General features: G+C 33.4%; 1 pseudogene; it reads left to right on the forward strand.

Moving 5' to 3' along the window:
• The first annotated feature begins 3,862 nt into the window (after positions 1-3,862).
• LOC101032750 (large ribosomal subunit protein uL30-like 1 pseudogene) lies at positions 3,863-4,619 on the forward strand (annotated as a pseudogene).
• Positions 4,620-22,276: the final 17,657 nt, after the last annotated feature.

A 22,276-nucleotide genomic window follows, 5' to 3' on the forward strand; every position in this document is an offset into this window, starting at 1 on the left:
TTCAATTGTTAATTTATATTATGTAGAAATTTATTTTTTTTCTATTTCAAAACTGTATGTCTTTCTATGATGCTTAACTGGTATGTAAATTTGAGTAGTTTTAGGTAGAATCAATAGGATTTTCTGCTTATAAAATCATATCATCTGTAAATGAAAACAGCTATTCTGCTTTTTAAAAACAATAACATTACGATATAGTTTAATACCATCATTTTCACTCATTTAAGTGCAAAAAAGCTTTTAGAATATTTATACAGTTGTGCAACCATCACCATAATCTAATTTTAACACAAATCTCTTTAAAATTGTATGCCTTTTATATATTTGTATTACATTATTAGTCAAGATTCATGGGAAAACACTTAACAGAAGTGGTAAAAACAGAAATCCTAGATTTGTTCCTGAGGGTAGGAATAAAGAGTTTAATCTCTTACTATTAAGTATAGTATGGGCTGTAATTTTTATTTTTAATATTTTATAAAGTTTTTCATGTATTTATGTTGAGACGTTTAATTTCAATAATCTTAAATCTCATCTTTTTAAAAATAATTTACCAACTTTAAGAAGAAATTTATTTTGCTCATCTTTTTTAAGATGGAGTTATAATTTTATCATTGACTATAAAAACACAAAAAACAAAACTACACAATTAGAAACTAAACTTTGTATACAAGTTTTAATTTCAATATATGCATAGAAATATATTTAAATAGTGTATGATTAAAAAAAATTACAGATGGGCCAATAATGGAAAACAAGTGTTCTTTTATCCCATAGCACCTAGTTTATACATTTACCAAATTTTTTTTAATTAATAAGAATACAGTATTTTACTTAATTTAGATCACTATATGTTCATATCTCTATATCTGATCAGTTTTAGGCATTTTCAATTAATTTCCTGATATCTGAGGGTTGGGCAAAAACCATCTCTTTTTTCATCTTAATAGTATTGTTATGGCATTTAAGTTATTTCGTATGTTTTATTTGTAATTACAAAATATTGAATATTTGTTTCTCTTTTATTATTTCTTGAAAGTATATCTGGTCTTCTTACTTCATAAGGTTAACATTTACCTTTTATTTGCTGCCTCCCTTCTCAATTGCAAATGCAGTTATTTCTACTTTTACACAGTCAAATTTGCTATAATTTATATTCAATTGTATGTTACACTTAACATTGTTTATGTGTTGCTACAGTTTAAAACACATCCAAAAAGTATTTATGTTACTACATTACAAATTAGCTAATTTCACAAATAGTGTGCTATGTTTGCTTTTTTTTTCTCATTTAAAAAATTAGAATTAACATATTTATCATCCTCTTAAGTCAGCCTATACTTTCAATGATATAAAAATTTCTGTACCTCCTTTACTTAGTGTATCATGAGTCTTGTGTCATGATAAACTAAATACTGTTTCTAGCAGAAGCAATTATTTTTGTAATTTGTACACATTTCTTATGGATTCTTTTCCTATATTTTGTACCTTCTTCTTCCTTGGTTTACACTTACATTTTGCAAAAGAACATCTTTATGATGGTTACTTTTATGTGTCAACTTGACTTGGACACAAGGTGCCAGATATTTGGTTAAACATTATATCCGAATAGTCTAGGGGGTGTTTCTGAAATAGATTAGCACTGGAGTCAGTAGACTGAGTAGAGAAGATGGCCCTCTCCAATGTGGATTGGCATCATCCAATCCACTGAGGTCCTGAATAGAGTTAAAATGCAGAAGAAATGATAATTTACCTGAGTTCTTAAGCTGTGATAACAGTCTTCTGTTTTTGGACTGGAACTTACACCATTGGTGTTTGTAGTTCTGAGAGCTTCAGAGACAAACTGAAACTACACCACCAGCTTTCCAGGGTCTTCAGCTTGATTGCAGGATGAGAAACTTTTCAGCCTCCATAGTTATGTGAGCCAATTAGTTACAATAAAATTGTGTGTGTGTGTGTGTGTGTGTGTGTGTGTGTGTGTGTGTGTGTGTCCTATTGGATATGTTTCTCTGGAGAACCCCAATTAATGCAATCCTTAAGAAATTTCCTAATAGTGTGTATGTATGTTGGGGGTAAAATTTCTGAGACATTGCCTGTCTGAAAATATTATTCATTTTCCCTTACATTTTATTAATAGCTTAGTTGAGTAAAAATAAAAATTAATTTCCTTCAGCCTATTGAATTCATCACATAATTGCATACAAAGTTCCTGAAGAGCATTCCCTGTATATTATCTTTTTTTTTTTTTTTTTTTTTTTTTTTTTTTTTTTTTTTACCTTCTGATGCTTTCGGTATTTATTATCAATGCCCTAAAAAGGTACGATGTCTCAATATGCAGGTATTATTTAATTCGTTGGGCTAAGTATTTACTGAATTTGTTATAGTCTGGTGCTCCCATCTTTCCATTTTAGAAATGGCTTTTACTGTGTTTGGAAATATCATCACCTCCACATCTGTTAATTTCTATCTAGAAATCCTACAAGTCAAAAGTTAGGCTTCTTAAATTATATCTTCATGTTTCATATCATTGGTTGCATATATTTCTTCTTGTTTTTCCCTCCTTTTGGAGATATTTCATCTGCATCAACAATATATTTAACCAGATTTTTAATTTAAAAGAAAATAAGTGTATAGATTTATTATTTGTTTTTAAACTATTCTTTACTCATTTATAGATATGATGGTTTCAGTTATCTACAAGAGTATTTTAAGGTTTCTCAATTTTTTAGTTTTTTTCTGGAGATATTTTAGTTTGTTTTAAATTATGTGCTTTATATTCCAAGCATTCCTTAAATACCTGGTGCTTCTACTCATAATTAAGAATGAGTTAGTAAAGATGGTGCAAATATGTTTTTGTAAGGCCAGCCAAGAGATCTTCATTTATAATATTTCTACATTATCATTTATGAACTTGGGAGAAATAATATCTTGTCATTATGGACATGAATTATTACATTTTAAATGGAATGCTTTCCTTCTATAAGATAAAACAAATAGTAACAAGAATATAAAGAATTTTATGACCACGTTGTCCACAGTCTGCCATTTACACTTTTATTCAAAAATACTAACAAATATTAATACATACCCAGTCTATATACATGGCTATTATTAGTTTATAATTATTCACATATCATATACTTCTGTGGACTCTGTATCTGTAAACACTTAATGTCTTAAGTGCTACTGCTGTCAGTATATTTCAATGTTTAAAAAATGAATTTACATTAAAATGTCATAAAATGTCTGGAACAAAGCCTATTTGGTCTAGTCACTATTTTCTAAAAATTTTAAGTAACAATGGCTTTAAAATTATTGAATATTGTTTACATGTAGGACATGCCTAGTGTTTTATATTCATTATCTCATTTTTTTCAGTACTAGAACTGAAATTAGGAAGTATTATTTTCACTTAATATGCAAATGCTGAATCTTAAAACAGATTATAAAACATGTTCCAGATTATCAAGCAGATAAAAACATCAAAGTAAATCTGGAACACAAGACACCAGTTTCTGCAATTTATGTTCAAAATAGAATACTACCACGCTATATTAAAATGTGTTAAATTCAAATAGCAACTTTTAAATTAACTTATAATTAGTTTTTGATAAAAGTATACATAAATGTCATGTGACCTGATAAAGATATATAATTATATGCAAAAAAATGTATTATTAAAGTGATAGAAAAAATATAAAGCATATTTAATAGTTTTTAAACTTGTTGAAAGTATACTTTTACATATAATTATGATTATGAATCTCTTTTGACAGTCTTTCTGTCATTTATCCATTTTCAAACACATACCAATGAACAACATATTATCAAAACATTTTATTTAAAAACAAGAAATCTGATCAGTAGCTGCTACACCGGAAAGATGGCAGAGCAAGAGCAAAGAAAAATCCCTTTGGTTCCAGAAAATCTTCTGAAAAAGAGGAAGGCTTATCAAGCCCTCAAAGCCACTCAGCCAAAGCAGGCACTTTTGACAAAGAAGGAGCAGAGGAAAGGAAAAGGGCCCAAGTTTAAGCGATTGGAATCATTCCTACATGATTGCTGGTGGCAGACACGTGACAAGGTATGTGTCAGACGACTGGAAGTGAAGCCTCACGCCTTGGGATTGCCAGATAAACATTCTTTGGCCTTTGTTGTACGCATGGAAAGGATTGATGGTGTGAGTTTACTGGTGCAGAGAACCATTGCAAGACTTCGCCTAAAGAAAATTTTTAGTGGTGTCTTTGTAAAAGTCACTCCCCGGAACCTAAAAATGCTGCGTATAGTGGAACCTTATGTGACCTGGGGATTTCCAAATCGGAAGTCTGTCCGGGAACTCATTTTGAAACTTGGACACGCCAAGGTCAAGAATGAGATCATCCCTCTGACAGACAACACTGTGACTGAGGAGCACCTGGGCAAGTTTGGTGTCATTTGCTTGGAAGACCTCATTCATGAAATTGCCTTCCTGGGGAAGCATTTCCAGGAGATCGCATGGTTCTTGCGCCCTTTCCGCCTCTCAGTGGCCCTTCATGCTACCAAAAATAGAGTGGGCTTCCTCAAGGAGATGGGCACACCTGGCTATGGAACGCATCAATCAGCTCATCCACCAGCTGAACTAGAACCAGGGGCCAAACTGCAATAAATTTTTACCAATGAAGTGGAAGCATGTGTTTTTGGGTTTGGAGAATTTGTATCAAGTATCTTCAGAGAAGATTATTTCCTCCTGTATCTTTAAAAACTGGAAAGGAAGGGTCAACGAAAAGACAGTAGCTGGCCAGGCGAGGTGGCTTATGCCTGTAATCCCAGTACTTGGGGAGGCTGAGGAGGGCGGATTACCTAAGGTCGGGAGTTCGAGACCAGCCTGACCAACATGGCAAAACCCTGTCTCTACTGAAAATATAAAAATTAGCGGGCACGGTGGCCCATGCCTGTAATCCCAGCTACTCGGGAGGCTGAGGCAGGAGGATCTCTTGAAACCGGAAGGCAGAGGTTGCTGTAAGCCAAGATCACACTATTGCACTCTAGCCTAGGTAACGAGCGAAACTGTCTCAAAAGAAAAAAGAAAAGAAAAAAACAGTAGCTTATGTTCATGGCAAGCACCTCTCATCACAATCCAGTTCCAAGAAAAAATTCCAGCATTTTCTACATTGGCTGCTGCCTCATCTGAAATCAGCACATTCCATGGAGGAAGGAGTTCTGTTTTGCTGCACCTCTTATCCTAGGGTTTAATGTTGGTAATTGAGTAACTCTAGCATTTGTACAAGGCTCCCTAAGACTCTTGCAGCAGTGGACAAGCCCAGGGACCTAACTGAATCTGGTGATTCCTGGGGCCTTGTGAGAAAGACTTAAAATACACATAGGAGGAAACGTACAAAAATAAATGTTTACTTGTCTTTGCAAATAAATAAATAAATAAAATAAAAACAAGAAATCTATAAAGATACTAAACATGAACTAAATACATATTTCTATTATTTAGAAAAAAATAATGTAGGGTTAAAATAGTCCTGAAAAGAAAAAGAATGTGTCCACAAACTTACATAGCAGAGCCACCAGTTTTTGTTCATTAAAATAATAGTAATAAGTTTTGAAAAGTATTAAAAGTTTTTTATTCTATCTGTCCTAAAAACATTCATAATATCCATTTGTCCATGGAATTGTAAATACATGTATGGAAAAATAAAGCAATAGATCAGTTTAAGAACTGGATGCAGAACACAGTCCTATTGGCATTTTTGATTGCGTAACTCCTAGAAGGTTGCTTTAGAGAAGAAACTTTTCTGCAAGTGATATGTCATGCAGAAAAAGGAAGCTCCCACTGTAAAATGCTCGTACTTTCTGCATTCATTATATCCTGAAATTGTTGAACTTTTCAGGGCTTAATTTTCCTATTTCCACTCAAACTATGCTCTTTTCGGTCATGCAGCCACATTAACAGGCCCAGCTTCACACTCTTCATGCTGGCAGGGAGGTTGAAAATATTGTTGCTAAGCAACTGGATGCTGCACATTGGAACTCTGTTTTTTACTGATGAAAGTGACAGGAGAAAGATAGCGACATCAATAGCTTTCTGATTTTTTTTAAACTTAACAGCTGCAGTGAAAAGAGGAGATGATAGGGATAAAGAAAGAAAAAATCAGAGAAGGCCGAAAGAGAGAAGGTCTGGATATAAAGAAAAGAACTGTGAAAGGGCTCCTAAGAGTAGATTTGATTCACATAAATTGATGGAAAAATATTGGAAACTAATCTAAAACATTAATGAGAATTGTGTATGTAGACACTTTATTTTTTATATAAATTGCATGCTCTACCAAAGAAGAAAACTAAAATTGAAATACAAAGTCTTGATCGCAAAATTGAATGAATCAGTAAATTGAAACTCCTCTAATCTTTTCAGATCCCATCTTTTTTCTCTTATATTGCCCTTCCAGATATGATTTCTATCTCAGAATAAGAAAACATATCTGAAGTGAACATTTTTGGCCTTTAAAATTTACCAGCTAGTACTAAATGAGACCCTAAAGGAATAATAAAAAAGTAATAGGGATAGATAGCTTTGAATTTCTCCAAAGAATTGAAATTCTGCACTCTTATTCAGCTTAATGAAGAGAGACCTGTCTTCATTAAGAATGAGAGTAATACTGTCTCAGAAAGAATGAAAAGAAAATCCTTTGAATGGTATTGAATGAAATTGGACATGTCCTGAACTACAGAAAAATGCGGACATGGTAGTGATAATAGGTAGATGGCTTTTCTTTCATTTCAACCCGAATGATTGTAATTTTAAGGCAAAGTTACAAAAAAAAAGTGGTGTAAATACCACTGACAGTGAAATAGTAAGAAAATAAAAAGCTACAAGTGTGTTCATTTTAGATGTCTCAGATAGATATTTTTGATTCTAGGTTTTAAAACTACGTGTAATTTAACATCATCTTCAGTTTACGCCTCTGTAAAATGGCAAGGGCATTTAAATTTTAAGGCTTGAGGTTTAAATGAAACAATTTATTAAGCATCTACAACATTCTCTGTTTTTTCCTCCACAAAGAAGTATAGTATATTCACTATATATATATCATGTAAAGTAAAATACTGGCTAGGAAACATGCCCAGTTTTATTATGTTTGAACCTCAGTGTTGTTATACACCCTAACACTGATGTTTGAGCTAAGCAACTAAGAGGTACTAATCAAGCTATCATTTTTCAATGAAAAAGGTTTCTCCTCTTTATCCTGTGGAGAAAAAATAGAGAAGAAAGCAGGCAGAGCTAAAATTTTCATTCACGAAATGCTGTATTAGCCAACTCTTCTGCTTTCAAATGTCTGGATCATACAGGTGGTTTGGGTTTTTATTTATTTTGATTAGTTTAGCTTTATCCTGAAATGGTTATTCGTCCATGTCTATGATAAGGTAAAAGAAAATTGGAATCCTATGAAAGAGAAATAGGAAACCACTGATTCAATTCTGATTATCTGTGTGGCTTGTGTTAGCATTGATTGTTTCTTGCCCTGGTATTGTATGTTCCTGGGACTCTGTTCCAACCACTAAATAAAAGGTGGGTGGAATTAGAATAATCTGATTCTGGAAGCCAGATGCTTTGATTGGTGGCTTGTCATACTATTATAAATAAATGATTTGCCAATCTCTTCTAGTTACAGATTAGAAATATACAATGATCAGAAAGAGAATAGAAATGGGGCTGGTACATGTGGATAAAATAAAACTAGCAGAGTGTGAAGCATTTAACATTGTTTCTGAAATTATTTATAGTTGTACAATTCAGTAGAAGTTTTTTACTCTATCTTGTGCTAAAAACATTCATATATCTACTTATCCATGGAATTATATGTATGGAAAAATAAAGCAGTGGATCAGCTTTTAAAAATATTTATTATGATTCCAAAAAGAAATCTTGGATATAGACTCTGTTTTCAGCAAGCTATTATTTTCTGCTTTCTGAATCTGCTTGGTTTCAACTTGTTTTGCTTTATGTTAGTAGCTTTTGATTATCCCTCCTTCCCCCAAATCTAAGAGCAGTGTTTTTTTTTTTTAATTCATTGGTTAGCAGACATTTTGTTTTGCTAAATAAAATCACCATTGTGTTTAAACTCATTTAATTCTCTTATTCACTCTAGAGATAGTAATTATCATTACTGTCAATTGATAGATAAGTAACTGAGAAAATAACTCCTCCAAAGTTGCAGTAAAAGGAAAAAAGCTACTTCAAGCATCTGTCTGCCCACCTTCTGCCCAAACACATTTTTTTCTACTGTGCTAAATATCAAGTTAAAGTGGTACCATAACTTGCATTTTGTGAATATCACACAATGCTTTCTGAACTCTCAATGATGTTTACCTTTGGCTTCTATTCATTTTGACTTGATAAAATATTCAAGGGGTTACATCAGAATTTTAGCAATATCAGGTATTTATTTTCTTTTGAGTAACTCTGCCCTATTCTATTAATTAATGTTCATGTAAGGTCACTTAGTGATAAAGTAGCAAGTGAGAGAGAAGCTCTGTCCTTAGAACATGATATGCACTCTATTTTATTCCTGTTTTCCTAAGATACAATGAATAAAGTGTTTTCTTTGTATAAATTGTTCAAACTTTGGGGATGATAAAGAGGAATGTGGATGAGAATGAGTCCCTAATTTTGAGTACCTCCCCAGTATGCAAAGGACAATAAACATAAAAACAAATAAGTAAAAGAGAGTGATATCAAGTTAAATGTATGGAAAACTGAGAATAGAGATCTAGGAGGATGGTGGAAAATGAAGGGAGGTCTGTATGGAAAAAGCCAAAAATGAATTAAAATTTTATAGCTGAGTATTTACTACCAAAATTCCTTTCACAAATGCTTGCTTGTCTTTCTTCCGTCCCTCATTTTTTGCTTCTCTTCATTCTTCGCTTCGCTTTTCTTTCCATCCATGTATCCTTTGGGCTTCTGGTATATCACATTGTGTCAGTTACATCCTTAGGTGACCCCAATAATTTATAAACTTATGTGGTCCCCTCCCTTAAGTGTAGGTGGTACGTGTGACTTTCTTCTAGCCAGTAGAATAGAGGTGAAGAAAGTTTCAAAATTTAATTAAGTTTTCAAATAAGTTGATTTTAATATAAAAAAGAAAAAAGGAGAAAGAATTGTCCTGGTTGGGCCTGTCTTAATCGGGTGAAAAATCCTTAAAAAGGACTCCTACTTGAGGGCAGAGACTTTCCCACTTGCTGCATTTGAAGAAGCAAGCAACCGTGTATTTGACAGACAACATGAGTGAGCTTGGAAGAGGAGCTTTTCCCAGGTGAACCTTAAGGAGCATGCACCCTGCCTGACCTGCTGGTTACAGCCTAATGAGGATCCAGTTAAGCAGTGCCAGGATTTGTGACCCACAGATCTGTGAGATAATAAACTGGTATTTTAAGCTGCTAAATTTGGGATACTGTTACATAGTTGTAGACATTAATATACTTTTAAACAAACAACAGTCTTAGCTACGCAACATACTTCATCTCTTAAACCAATTACTCTTCAACTTTCTCCCTCTCTCTCCTCCTCCTCACTCCCCTTCTTTGCCACCCTCATACACACACAGGCGAACAAGAAAAAAACGCAGGCTGTCTTAATTCACATAGGAAACCACATAAATCAGCACTTACTTTAAAATAATCAAATGCTACTTATTTTTATTCCTGTTTCAAATTTATATTAACATTTACATTGTTACCTAAAATCTAACTCACAATTTAGACTACTTATCTGCATTTGTTTTATACATGGAGAAGAGACCACTGTAATTCTGGGCCTACATGGAATGTCACCACAGAGCTGCTCCCTTCATAAATTTCTCACAGCCTTCGTAAAGTGAATGCTCTCTGGACCTTCCCAAGGGACATAGTGAAAGGGTATGTTTAGCAGATCCTGCATGATAAATCCACTCTAGCATTCCAATCTCCCTATTTCTTTGGATGGCTTCCTGAGCACCTTCTGGTATTTTAATTTTAATTGTTCCAGGACAATTTTGAGTGAAGAATTCTGTCATCCAGACAAACAAACTGCTAGAGCAATGACAAGCATGGCCACTCTATCCAGAGTCTATGCTTATGATCCATACCAGTAAACTCTTTCTGATTTAACTTATATTTTTTATACTCTGATCACATATTCCCTGGCTAAATCATGCAACTCTCTTGTATAGCTCATCTTCCTAAAGAGTCCTCTTTTTGTACCTCATTCTTTGGGACCTTCTGGGAATTGAGTCTGTGTATAGATTTATAAATAGGTCTAGAAGCAGGAAAACACAGTGAAGATAGACTCCGAGGAAGCGTAGCAATTTCCTGTAAGGTACTTACCACTGGTGAGACCATTATGGGTTCTTCAGACAAGTTGAGAGTGTCTCCATATGGAAGGGATGGAAGAGCTGTTTCTGCCACTGAAAGAAGTTCAATGGAATGAAAGAATTCAAAGCCTATGTTTCATTGAATCAGTGCATAAGACTACATTTCAATTTTCAAGATTTCATTCTTCCCTAAGAAATGCCTTAATTGCAACAAAGGACATGCTGCATATTTGGGAATATAATTTGCATTATAATTCAACCACCTGCAAGATTAGATTTTACATTTTGTTTTGAGAAATTCCACCCTTGTGGCTACAGAAAGTAAGTGTTTTTTAGAGCAGTCAGAGGCTTTTAGGTCCCTTATGTGGACTTTTGAAGTGAGAACGTAGCATGTTCTTTCCACATGCCCTCTGGTGCACTTGTGATAAGATGTGCTATAATCCTTATATTTGCAAGCATATTCTAAAGCAATATATGCTTTGTTACCAAAAATTTCACCTTCTGTAGGCATTTGCATTATCTACATTATCAGACAATTCACATAACTGTCCTGCCACTGCATGTCACCTTCATCACTGGAAAGATTGAATGCTTTTACATCTAATTAGATCACTTCCAGAAAATGCAAAATTAATTCATAGAATGTGTTGCTAAGATTCAGTTCTGCCAGCCTCACTCTCAACATCAAATTGTGTATAACTCAGAGTCAACAAGAGAAGCGAAACCATTCCTGTATGGTAGATGAGCGATGTATTGCGGGGCTTTAACATTATGCAATTGTGGCATCTGGTTAAACAAACTCATCAAAGCTGTTGTTTTTTGTGTGTAAAGCTGAAGGTTTAAGTTCACAGACAGGAAATGAGGTTGTGAAGAAGAGGACAGCTAAAACCAGGTTAATCCCATAAACATGTGGGATTTATGGCATGAGCAGGCTTGAATCCGCAATGAGAGACTAGAAATTCCTGTCAGTTCTTACCATTTCCGACTTTGTTAATTAAGTGTCCTGAAGGAGAAGTTAGCCCCTGTCTTACAGCACTAAACCCTTTGAAGGGTCAAAGAAGCTGAAAGAGGTGGAATAATTGTAAGCCCAAAATTTCAAAACCTATACTATCCAATATGGTAATCACTAGTCACATGTGGCTATTGAGTATTTAAAATGTAGCCAGTCTAAAATAAGACACATCGTAAGTACAAAATACACAGTGGATTTCAAAACCTTGGAATAAAACAATAAGAAAAAATAATGTAAAATATTTCATTAGTGATTTTTAATATTAAGGATATGTTAAACTGATAGTTTAGATATTCGTTTAATAAGTATATAATTAATATTAATTTCATCTTTCTATTTTAGTGTTTTTAAATGTTTATATGAGGAAAAAATTGAATTATGTATTTGATTTCTATTTTATTTCTACTGAACAGCATAATTTTAGACTTTAAAAGTGAAATTTCTATTATCTATAAGTTCTAGTAAATTTCTTGTGAAGAAATCACCATACCCAAGTTCTAACAGCTTTCAGTGGTTCTTCTTCAAGAAATTTCCTTTAAAAGATTTATTTAGTATTGAGTAAAATTAATATTTATATATTTTCACAAATTCTGTAAGGGATTTTTTTGCTTAGTTGATTTTTACATTGACCAATTACACAAAATATGTCACTGAGTTTTTTAAAGAGCACATATTAATGCAGGTAGTTTATTTTATTTATATAGAACTTCCTAGAAATTGCTATCATTAAAATTTTACTATGAACTCATTTCAAGATCCCCAAGGTATGATGTTATATCTAGAGTTCCAATCTGAAGCTTTTAAGATGTAAATTTCATTTCTTGTTATTCAAATATGTCTTTAAATTTGACTCAAAATTTATGACTTTCAAGTTTGATCAGATGGCCGAAATCGTTTCTTATCCTCCATTGAACCAAATAAGTAATTGAGCCAATTTCTCTTTCTTTCTCAAGCAGATTGGCCTGTAACCCAATACCAAAGCTCTTCAAATTTAAGCTTCACCAAGAAAATCATCTTAGGAAAAGAGAGAATAATGTAAAAAGTATCATACATATGTAGTGAAAATACAGAGTGTTTTGAAATTATTCTAGTACTGGATAGAGATGAAAATATAAACAAACAATCTTGACCAGTAATAAGATAATTATTCTGGAAAACAAAATAATTGCTGAGTTTTACTTTTGTATGATTTTGTGTTTTTTTTTTTTTTTGCTTTTCTAATTACCTTTACATATTTTCACAATATAATTCACTTTAAAAGCAGCATTAAAAAGGGAAACAGACATAATAATAAAAAACAATAATGCTTACATATGGCAGGCATTCTTCATAATATTGTGTATGTATAATTTATTTAATCCTCATAGCAATTTTAGATGTTATTGTTATCTCTATTTTACAGATGAAGGAATTAATGAACAGGAAAGATAAATAATTTGCTAAAATTTTCCTAGCTCTAAGTGGTGGAGCTAGGTTCGAAGAAGGCAATTTAGCTTCATGGACCATGTTCTTAATTCCAATTATTGAACAGAGAATGCTATGTGACTTGCTCCAAATCTGTTGACTTTAGGTGTGACCAGGACGATTCAGGTTATCTGATTTCTAGTTTATTATTCTTCCTATTATTCAGAAAATCTACAGTGAGACAGTATGAGGAAGAACAAAGAGAAGGAAAGGAGGAAACAAGGAAGAAACAGAAACATAAAGAATCTGAAGCGTACAATATTTTTACTATGCAAGTGTTTTAAATTTTAAATTTTTTAACTTTACTACTTACATTCTGCATAAATTCTCTCCCATACCTTTAAATGGACTGAAACTTGACAAATGCCTGCTTTCATTGTAGTAGTGTGGCATTCCCTACGACTGTGCTTTTATTTAAAACTAGTAATTACACTATGAACCAAATCTAACCAACCCTAAACTAAATCAAACAAACCTAATATATGGTTAGGTTGAATTTTACATTTTATACAATATGTTGAGTAGATGTGCTTTGACATTAAATTTGCAACTTTGTATCTATGTGGTGCTGTAGAACGGGCCCATAAAGAGAGCAGAGTGGCGACTGGAAATTACATTAGGTGGAAATATGTCAAATCTATCCAAAATTTCTATATATTTAAATTAATCACAATCAAAACCACAGTAATTATATGTGTGTATGTATACGTGTTTGTGTATATGGATATTAACAGGCTCCTTCTAAAATGCATTTGGCAATGAAATAGACTAAGAGTTCAGATAACCCCAGATTATCTTGATAAAGATGAACAATCTTAGTAGATTTAAATTATGTGATAATTAAAAATTTCTATATGGCTAAAGCAATACAGATAGGGTTGTTTGGGCTAAAGGTTGTGCAAATAGACCAATGGGACAGATAAGAGTTCAGAAATAGACCCACATGCATCTAGTAATGTCACTTTTGGCAAAGGCAACCCTGCAGTGAAATGATAGTCTTTTCAATAAATATGTTGCGTCGATTAACTATTCCTATAGGAAATAAAATTAGCCTTACATCTTACTTCACTTTATAAACAAAAATTAATTTCAGATAAATTTTTGGCACACATTTAAAAATAATAGTAAACTTCTAAGAGAATATCTTAAATACCTTAGAATAAGCAAAGGTTTATTAAACTAGACAGAAAGCCATTAACCATGGAGCAAAAAAGAAATGATGAATTATTCAGGATTAAATTGTCCATAAACTATATATGTGAATATAGTTTGTCAAGACTAGTCAAGAATATATAAAATATCATAAAATTCACTTTTTTAAAGTTAAGGCTACTATATTTTAAAAAGTAGCAAAAGTCTTGTAAAGGTAATTCAGAAAAGATAATACACAAAGGCACTGGGCATTATTCCAATGCTTTTTTCATAAACAGATGAAAAATTAACTCATCAGGAAAGTGTAAAGTCATTAATTAGCATCACCATGCGTCCGACATAAATACTAAGAACAACAATATTGACAATTGTTGATGAAGATGTGCAGAAACTAGCATTCTTATATGTTGCTGGTGGGAATATAAACTGATACAACTTTGGAAAAATCTGAAAATTTGTAAATTCTATTACACAACAATTCTATTTCTAGGTACATATTGAAGAGAAATGTGTACAGGCGTGTGTCACTTAATAACAGTGATATGTTCTGAGAAATGCATCATTAGGTGATGTTGTCATTTTGTGGACATCATAAGGTACACTTAACAAACCTAGATGTATACCCTACTACACACCTAGGCTATATGGTATATGAATACTGTAGGCAATTGTAACACAATAGTATTTGCGTATCTAAACATACTAAATATAGAAAAGGTATAGCCAAAATATGGTATTATAATTTTATGGGACCAGTTTTCTATATGCTATCCATACTTAATCAAAATTTTCTTATACAATGAATGACTGTATTTATATTTGTGCAGGAACAGATAAATACAGAAATGTTTATATCAGTGATATTTGTAAAAGCCCCTAAACCAGGAAAAACAAACTACTATTATATTAACAATTGAGAAGAATCTCATAAATAAGATAATGAGCAAAAAAATCCATTGCAAAAATAATATATACTGATTATTTCATTTATATAAATTTCAAAAGAAAGCAATAAATCCAGCAATGGAAGTCATAATACTGGTTATCTTTTAGGGATAATGATAAATATGAGGAAGTTGTCTGAGATGCTGATGATGTTCCATTCTTTTGTCTGTGTGTGTGTTTTAAAAAGTATTCCTGAGCCAGTGCAGTGGGTCATGCCTGTAATCTCAGCACTTTGGGAGGTTGAGATGGGAAGATCACTTGAGGCCAGATCTTCCCAAGATCAACATGGTGAAATCCCATCTCTACTAAAAATACAAAAATTGGTGAGGTGGTGACCCACACCTGTAATCCCAGCTACTTGGGAGGTGGAGCAGGAGAATCACTTGAGTCCGGGAGGTGAAGGCTGCAGTGAGCCTAGATTGTGCCATTGCACTCCAGCCTGGGTGACAGAGCGAGGCTCCATCTCTAAATAAGTAAATAAATAATAAAAAGTATCCCTGTACTTTTCATTATGCTAAGAAGCCACTTCTGCGGGTCCTTTTTTTCCTTTTTTTTTTTAGATGGAGTCTTGCTCTATCACCAGGCAGGAGTGCAGTGACACAATCTGGGCTCCCTGCAACCTCGGCCTCCTGGGTTCAAGACATTCTTCGGCCTCAGCTTCCTGAGTAGCTGGGACCACAGGAACTTGCCACCATGCCCGGCTAATTTTTTTGTATTTTTAGTAGAGACAGGGTTTCACCGTGTTGGCCAGGATGGTCTCGATCTCTTGACCTCATGATCCGCTCGCCTCGGCCTCCCAAAGTATGGGTCCTTTTTTCTCTTGTCTAGTCATTTCTTAATATTTCCTACCACAACCAGAAATAGAAGAAGAAAAAAGGAGAAGCAAAAGTGAGCAATTAGATGATGATGCAATAACTCCAACTATGATTTTTAGAATTATTTTGGGCAAGTGTGTTGCAAAATTTTATAAATAATACTTAAAAATAACAACATGATTGAAAACAATATAATGATACACAGTTATTGCTATCTTTGGTCATTTCACAGATAAAACACATCTTTACATTTTCGTTTCTCTTACTAATATCTGTTTTCCATCTTCCTACTCGCCCTTTCCTTCATAAAATTTTCTTCTAATTTATTCAGACTTTACTACTAACTAAATTCTTCCCATAAAATTCTCTCTCACACCTTTACGTTAACTGAGACTTGGTAAATGCCTGTTTGCATCATACCATTCACACATTTTCTTTTTCTTTTTTTTTTTTTTTTTTTGAGACGGAGTTTCGCTCTTGTTACCCAGGCTGGAGTGCAATGGCGCGATCTCGGCTCACCGCAATCTCCGCCTCCTGGGTTCAGGCAATTCTGCTGCCTCAGCCTCCTGAGTAGCTGGGATTACAGGCACGCACCACCATGCCCAGCTATTTTTTTTGTATTTTTAGTAGAGACGGGGTTTCACCATGTTGACCAAGATGGTCTCGATCTCTTGACCTTGTGATCCACCCGCCTCGGCCTCCCAAAGTGCTGGGATTACAGGCTTGAGCCACCGCGCCCGGCCACATTTTCTAACAATCATAGTTGTGACTAAAAGAATTGGTATTCTAGTTCTTAATCATCCTTCCAGATTACGGCAATTTTCTATCACTACCAAGTTCTCACAAACTTAATGGATTAAAATAACACAAATTTATTCTCTTAGAATTTTTAAGGTCAGAAACGTCACTGAGCTAAAATCAAGAGGTTAGCACAACAGCATTCCTTCTGGAAGTTTGAACAGAAAACCTGTTTTCTTGCATTTTCCAGCTCTGGAACTGCCAGTGTTCCTATTCCTTGGTGCGTGGCCTCTGCTTCATCTTCGAAGGCAGTGGTGTATGTAGCAACTTCAAATCTCTTTTCTCTAACTCTGATATCTAACTCCGTCTTACAGGGACCTCGTGATTACATTGGGCTCTCTTGAATAATTTAGGATAATTTTCTCAATACAAGATTCTTAACCAAATTACATCTACAAAGTCCCTTTTGCCAAGTAAAGCAACATATTCACAGGTCCTAGGGATTAGGACATTGATATCTTTGGGGAGGCCATCATTCTGTCTACCGAACAGATCTTTCAATCTCTGTGAAATATCTTAAAATGGATTTTGTTTGTCTCTAAAACAATACAATTACTATCAAAATGAGAACTATATGTGATTATTATCTTAATTTTTAATTTCTCCCTCACAGTCCATATCCGAATATACATCAAATGCTGTGAACTCAAACTTCTCTGTGTTTTACTCTCCTTCCTCTCCTTTGCCTATGCTCTTTTTATTCCCCTATCATCTCTATCTTGATCCATTGCAAAAACAACCTAACTTTCTGTCTTTAGTACTGTCCTCAGTCCCAAATCTATTATTAATTATACTGCCTGATGTATCCTTTTAAAAGGCAAATGCTTTATGTTACTCCATAACTTCACCCATTTTGGTGCCTATTTGCTAGAAAATAAAGTTAAATTATTTTTCAAGGTTCACAAGGATCTGTATGATACTAGCTCAACCTATCTTATTTTTCTTATAGCATCTCTATGCTATTTAAATATCTCTCACTTCCAAATCTCATTCTCTAAATTATGCATTGTGATTCTGGGACTGAGATTCTGCAAAATCATGAAACCTTTCTGAAGATTCTTTTTGTGAAAAACGACTTCTGTCTTGTTTTGAAGACCCTAAAAGAGACTGAATATCTTAGCACATGACATCAAATAATAAACGGATTTCAGTGACTCATCATGAAGTACATATTATCTAACTGAGCAATCCAAAAGGTTAGCCATGCATAGCCTAACAGTTTGACATTAAGTACAAAGAGAATATGAGAATTTCAGCTCCAAAAGATCTGAAGCACAAGAGAGTTGCATGAACAGGTAGCTGAGACTCCTAGAACACCTACGCTTGTTTCATCCTCTCCTTTCCTTCAATTACATCTACAACCTCATTGAAAGACCATAAACACCAGATAATAGATAAGAAAATAATTTTACTGTTTTAATAACTTTATTTTAATGAGATACTTGCACCAAACAGAATTAGATGGCTGTCAATCAAGAATTTCCCTGAAGGCAGTAATGAAATGTTATCAATAGACAGAACTGAGAGAAATGTATTTTGCTATCTACTTTATACTGAAAAATGATTATACATATGGATTTGCACAAATTAATATGTGATTGTTGGAGTTCACTCAGGGTGGCTGGCAAAATATTGGGGAAATATTAGGGAAAGTTATAGATTAGTCTCAAACCTTGTGGAAGCCTGAAAGGTTTTATTGGGACAAGCTGAAGGCAGCCAGTTCATTACATTAGCATAGTAGAAAGAGACAGTAAAAGGCTTGAGGCTTTCCCAGTTAAGTCTGTTTACCCCATAGCCCTTTGTCTCTACTCTGTTTACTCATGTAAACTTTGTGCTGATGATCCTTTCGGTGGGGAGTTACCTGTTAATGGTGTTTACTCTGGGACCCCAGAACCTAGAGCTTTCATCATTCATAAAACCACTCTTTTAACCATGTTAATTATCCACAAGCATGTTGACTTAGAACCTCCATTATGAAATTTATACTGAATAAATGTGTGGACGTAATGGGGGTCTTGGTCAGTTGGCTGCATTCACCCTCTGAAAGCAGCTGACGACCATCCCTAGCCAACTCGAATCACTGAAATAGGTATGACAGTGCATTTGTTCATCTATCATTGAGTCGGGGTGTGCAGAACAGACCTCCACAGGTGGTGATTGACGTCTCATGTGATGGCTAATGGCTTGGTCTCATGGTTGGGAACTAGAAAGAATAGGATGAAAGATTGGCAATTTGAAGGAGGCATAAATAAACATTATTAGAAAAGGGCAAAAGGTAGTAAGATTTTTGCTTTCATTTGAATGTTCACCACAGTGTGAAAAGGTAGTGTGTATGTGTGTGTGTGTGCATGTGTGTGTGTATTCTGTGGACATCAATAAGCTTCATTTGCCAGCTTTCTGGTGCTTAGTTTATGAACTCAAGTATGGCATGTTCACAAAAATAGAGTTGGAGTTATTATATGAACTCAACAACAGTGGAGTTTCCTCACCAAGTCTGATCTTGCTACTTCCATTGCTCAGTAGCTGAACTGCAAAGAACAAAGACCAATGTTACGCTGATACAGAGCTACTGGTGAGGCATAATTGCCTTGAAGGACTAGCTAGGCATCTCATGATACAATGATTACCCAAAATTCCTTCCAGGCATAGAGATGTCAACTATTTTGCTTCATTAAATAAAAGATAGTTCCTCTATTCTGTATTTCAAGACCATAACTCTTATGCCAGTATGAAAATCTGTGGACTTAGGGAATGGCTTTTGTTCTAGCATTCCACCCAAAGTTACTTTTGTCAAGGAATTTATTTCATATCAAAGTAAGTGTTACAGTTGGCTCCTGCCTATGGAATTTACTAGTCTTACTAAATTGCTTGAAGATGGTGACATGAGAGAATAGAGCAATAGCATAATAGAATACCAAAAACTCAATTACAGCACCAGTTGAAAGAGAACATGCTGAATCTTTCAAGGTGCCATACACATATGCTCTGAATAATGAAGGCATATGAATGATAACACTGAATGTCAATGAATCAAACTCTCCAATCAAAAGACATCAATTGTCTGAATAGATGAAAAAACAAGACTCAGTGACCTACTGCTTATAAGAAACACACTTCACCTATAAAGTCACACACAGACTGAAAATAAAGGGATGAAAAAAGATGTTTCATGTCAATAGGAACCAAAAGAGAGCAAGAGTAGCTATACCTATATCAGAAAAAAAAAAATAGATTTCCAGGTGAAAACTACAATAAAAGACAAAGTATATCATTATATATTGAAAAGGAGTCAGTTCAGCAAGAAGATATACAATTGGACTGCATATGCTCCAAGATTTGAGCATCTAGATATATAAAGCAAATATTTTGAAAGCTAAGAGAGAGTTAGATCTCAATACATTAATAGTTGGAAGCTTTAACACCTCACTTTAGCACTGGATACAGCTCTCAAATAGAAAATCAACAAAAAAACTCTGGACTTAATCAACTCTACGACAAATGCATCTAATAGATATTTACATAACATTTCCTCCAATTTCTGCAGAATAAATATTTTCCCCTTATCACATGAATCACTGTGGAGGATACTATATGTTAGCTCATAAAACAAGTCTTAAAACATTCAAAATAACTGAAATATTATCAAGCATCTTCTCTGATTACAATGGAATAAAACTACAAATAAATAATAAGAGAAATTTTTACAAATATAGAAACATATGGAAATTAAACAATGTGCTCCTGAATGACAAAAGAGTCAATGAAGGTATTAAGAAAAAAAAACTGAAAAATTTTTTGAAGCAACTAGAGTGAAAACAAAATATACCAAAACCTGTGAGATACAGCAAAGCAGAACTAAGACAGAATTTATCACTATGAGGGCCTATATTGAAAAAGAAGCAAAATTTTAAATAAACAACCTAATGATACATCTTACACACCAAACCTAAAATTAGTAGAATATTTCTGAAAAGAATAGGATTCAGCAAGGAAAATGATGTGAGTGTCTCACATCTCATATAATTTCTCATAAAATAATATCATGAAAATAAAATGAAAGAAGACATTTACTAGAAATAAAAGTAATGTTTAGGCATTTAAATGATTGAAAAAAGCAGTGCACTTTCTGTCAATCTGGGGAAAACTTTCATTTGGAAATAATTTTTAAAACCTTAGCTAGCTAAAAAATGAGAAAAAGTATTAATTAACTCATACTTTGTTAATAGCACAGAAGCATTTTGCTTTCCATTTTCTGTAATACCAAATGTCTTTTAGAAATATTAACACATTTATTAATTATTATGTTTGTGGCTACATATGAATTCAGTTAATTTATGTAATTATAGATAGAAATATAAAATGTTCTTATATATCTGACAAATAATTTTTTTTTAATTTCCAAGAATAGAATATAGAATTCATAATTTCTGTTCTTTTTGTTGTTTTAAACCATGGGTCTATTTTTAACCTTCGAGTCAGAGTTTAACATTGGGTAGACACAGACATAAAAATAGGAGCAATAAACACCAGGGACTCCAAAAGCAAAGAAAAGGAAAGTGGAAGGGAAGGGCTGAAAAGGTACCTATTAGTTATTATGTCCACTATTTGAGTAATGGGTTCAACTGAAGCTCAAACCTCAGCATCGCACAACATAGCCATGTAACAAACCTGCACATGTACCAACTGGATACAAAATCTTTAAAAAGTTAGAGATTAATAACATAAAGTTCATGAAAAGTTATCACACATTCAGTTACTTATGTGCATAAATCAGTGTTCAAATAGGATGTGATGCATCCTGCATTTGACCACCACGAGGATTTTAATCAAATATTTAAAAAATATGTCATCTTATTTGTCTAATACAAAATTATAATATAAATTATATTAATAAATATATAAATTACGTTAATAAAAATGTTTAACTCATATTGAAAGCATTCCACAATTAACGAAAATAATTCCATTTTAAAATTTAATTCAAACAATTTTCTTAATTTCAATATTTTAATACTGCCTTTTTTAAACAGAATTTTTCCTGTACTCACATTGTCTGTATTTCTAAATATCTTATAATACCACCAATTAACTGAAAATGCCTGATTTACATGGCAGTTCCTCAAAATTTTCCTGTGTATTACATAGAATCATTTAAATTTAGAGATGGTGCTTCTCCAAATGTATTTAAAATAGTAGAAATGTAGGAAATTTTAAACCTGAATATTTTAAAGCTGAATGAGATTTTCAGGGCTAGTAACCTGATGGACATTCTGGCAGTAAGAAATATTTTGTATTTCACTGATCTAAGGTTGGCAATATAAGCTTTTGACTCCACAAAGGGTCAAAAATCAACACTTTGTAATATTGGCTAAAGTTTTTCTGTTTTTAAATGTGAGCTCTGCATTTTTACATATGTCAGAATAAACCCTAAGTTTCTTTTTTCTAAACATACACAATATAGTGATGCATGAAAATTACCTATGCAGAATAGGTAGTTCCTAAGTTAAAAGCAAGTTCTTTAGCTTCAACATATTGATAATATATTTCCCTAAGTATTAAAAAATTGGTAACATTAATTATACACATATACATTATAATTAGAATTTTTAGCTTTTACTTAATTATTTTAGTTATGTTTTTAATGCAGAATAATATAGTGTTCATCTTATAAAGCTTAAACTTAGGGCTATTCAGAAGCACTACCATTAAACATTTCGCACTAGGCCAGGAGCGGTGGCTCACGCCTGTAATCCCAGCAC

This window comes from Saimiri boliviensis, chromosome 2 (genome assembly GCF_048565385.1).
Source record: "Saimiri boliviensis isolate mSaiBol1 chromosome 2, mSaiBol1.pri, whole genome shotgun sequence".
Classification (NCBI taxonomy): domain Eukaryota; kingdom Metazoa; phylum Chordata; class Mammalia; order Primates; family Cebidae; genus Saimiri; species Saimiri boliviensis.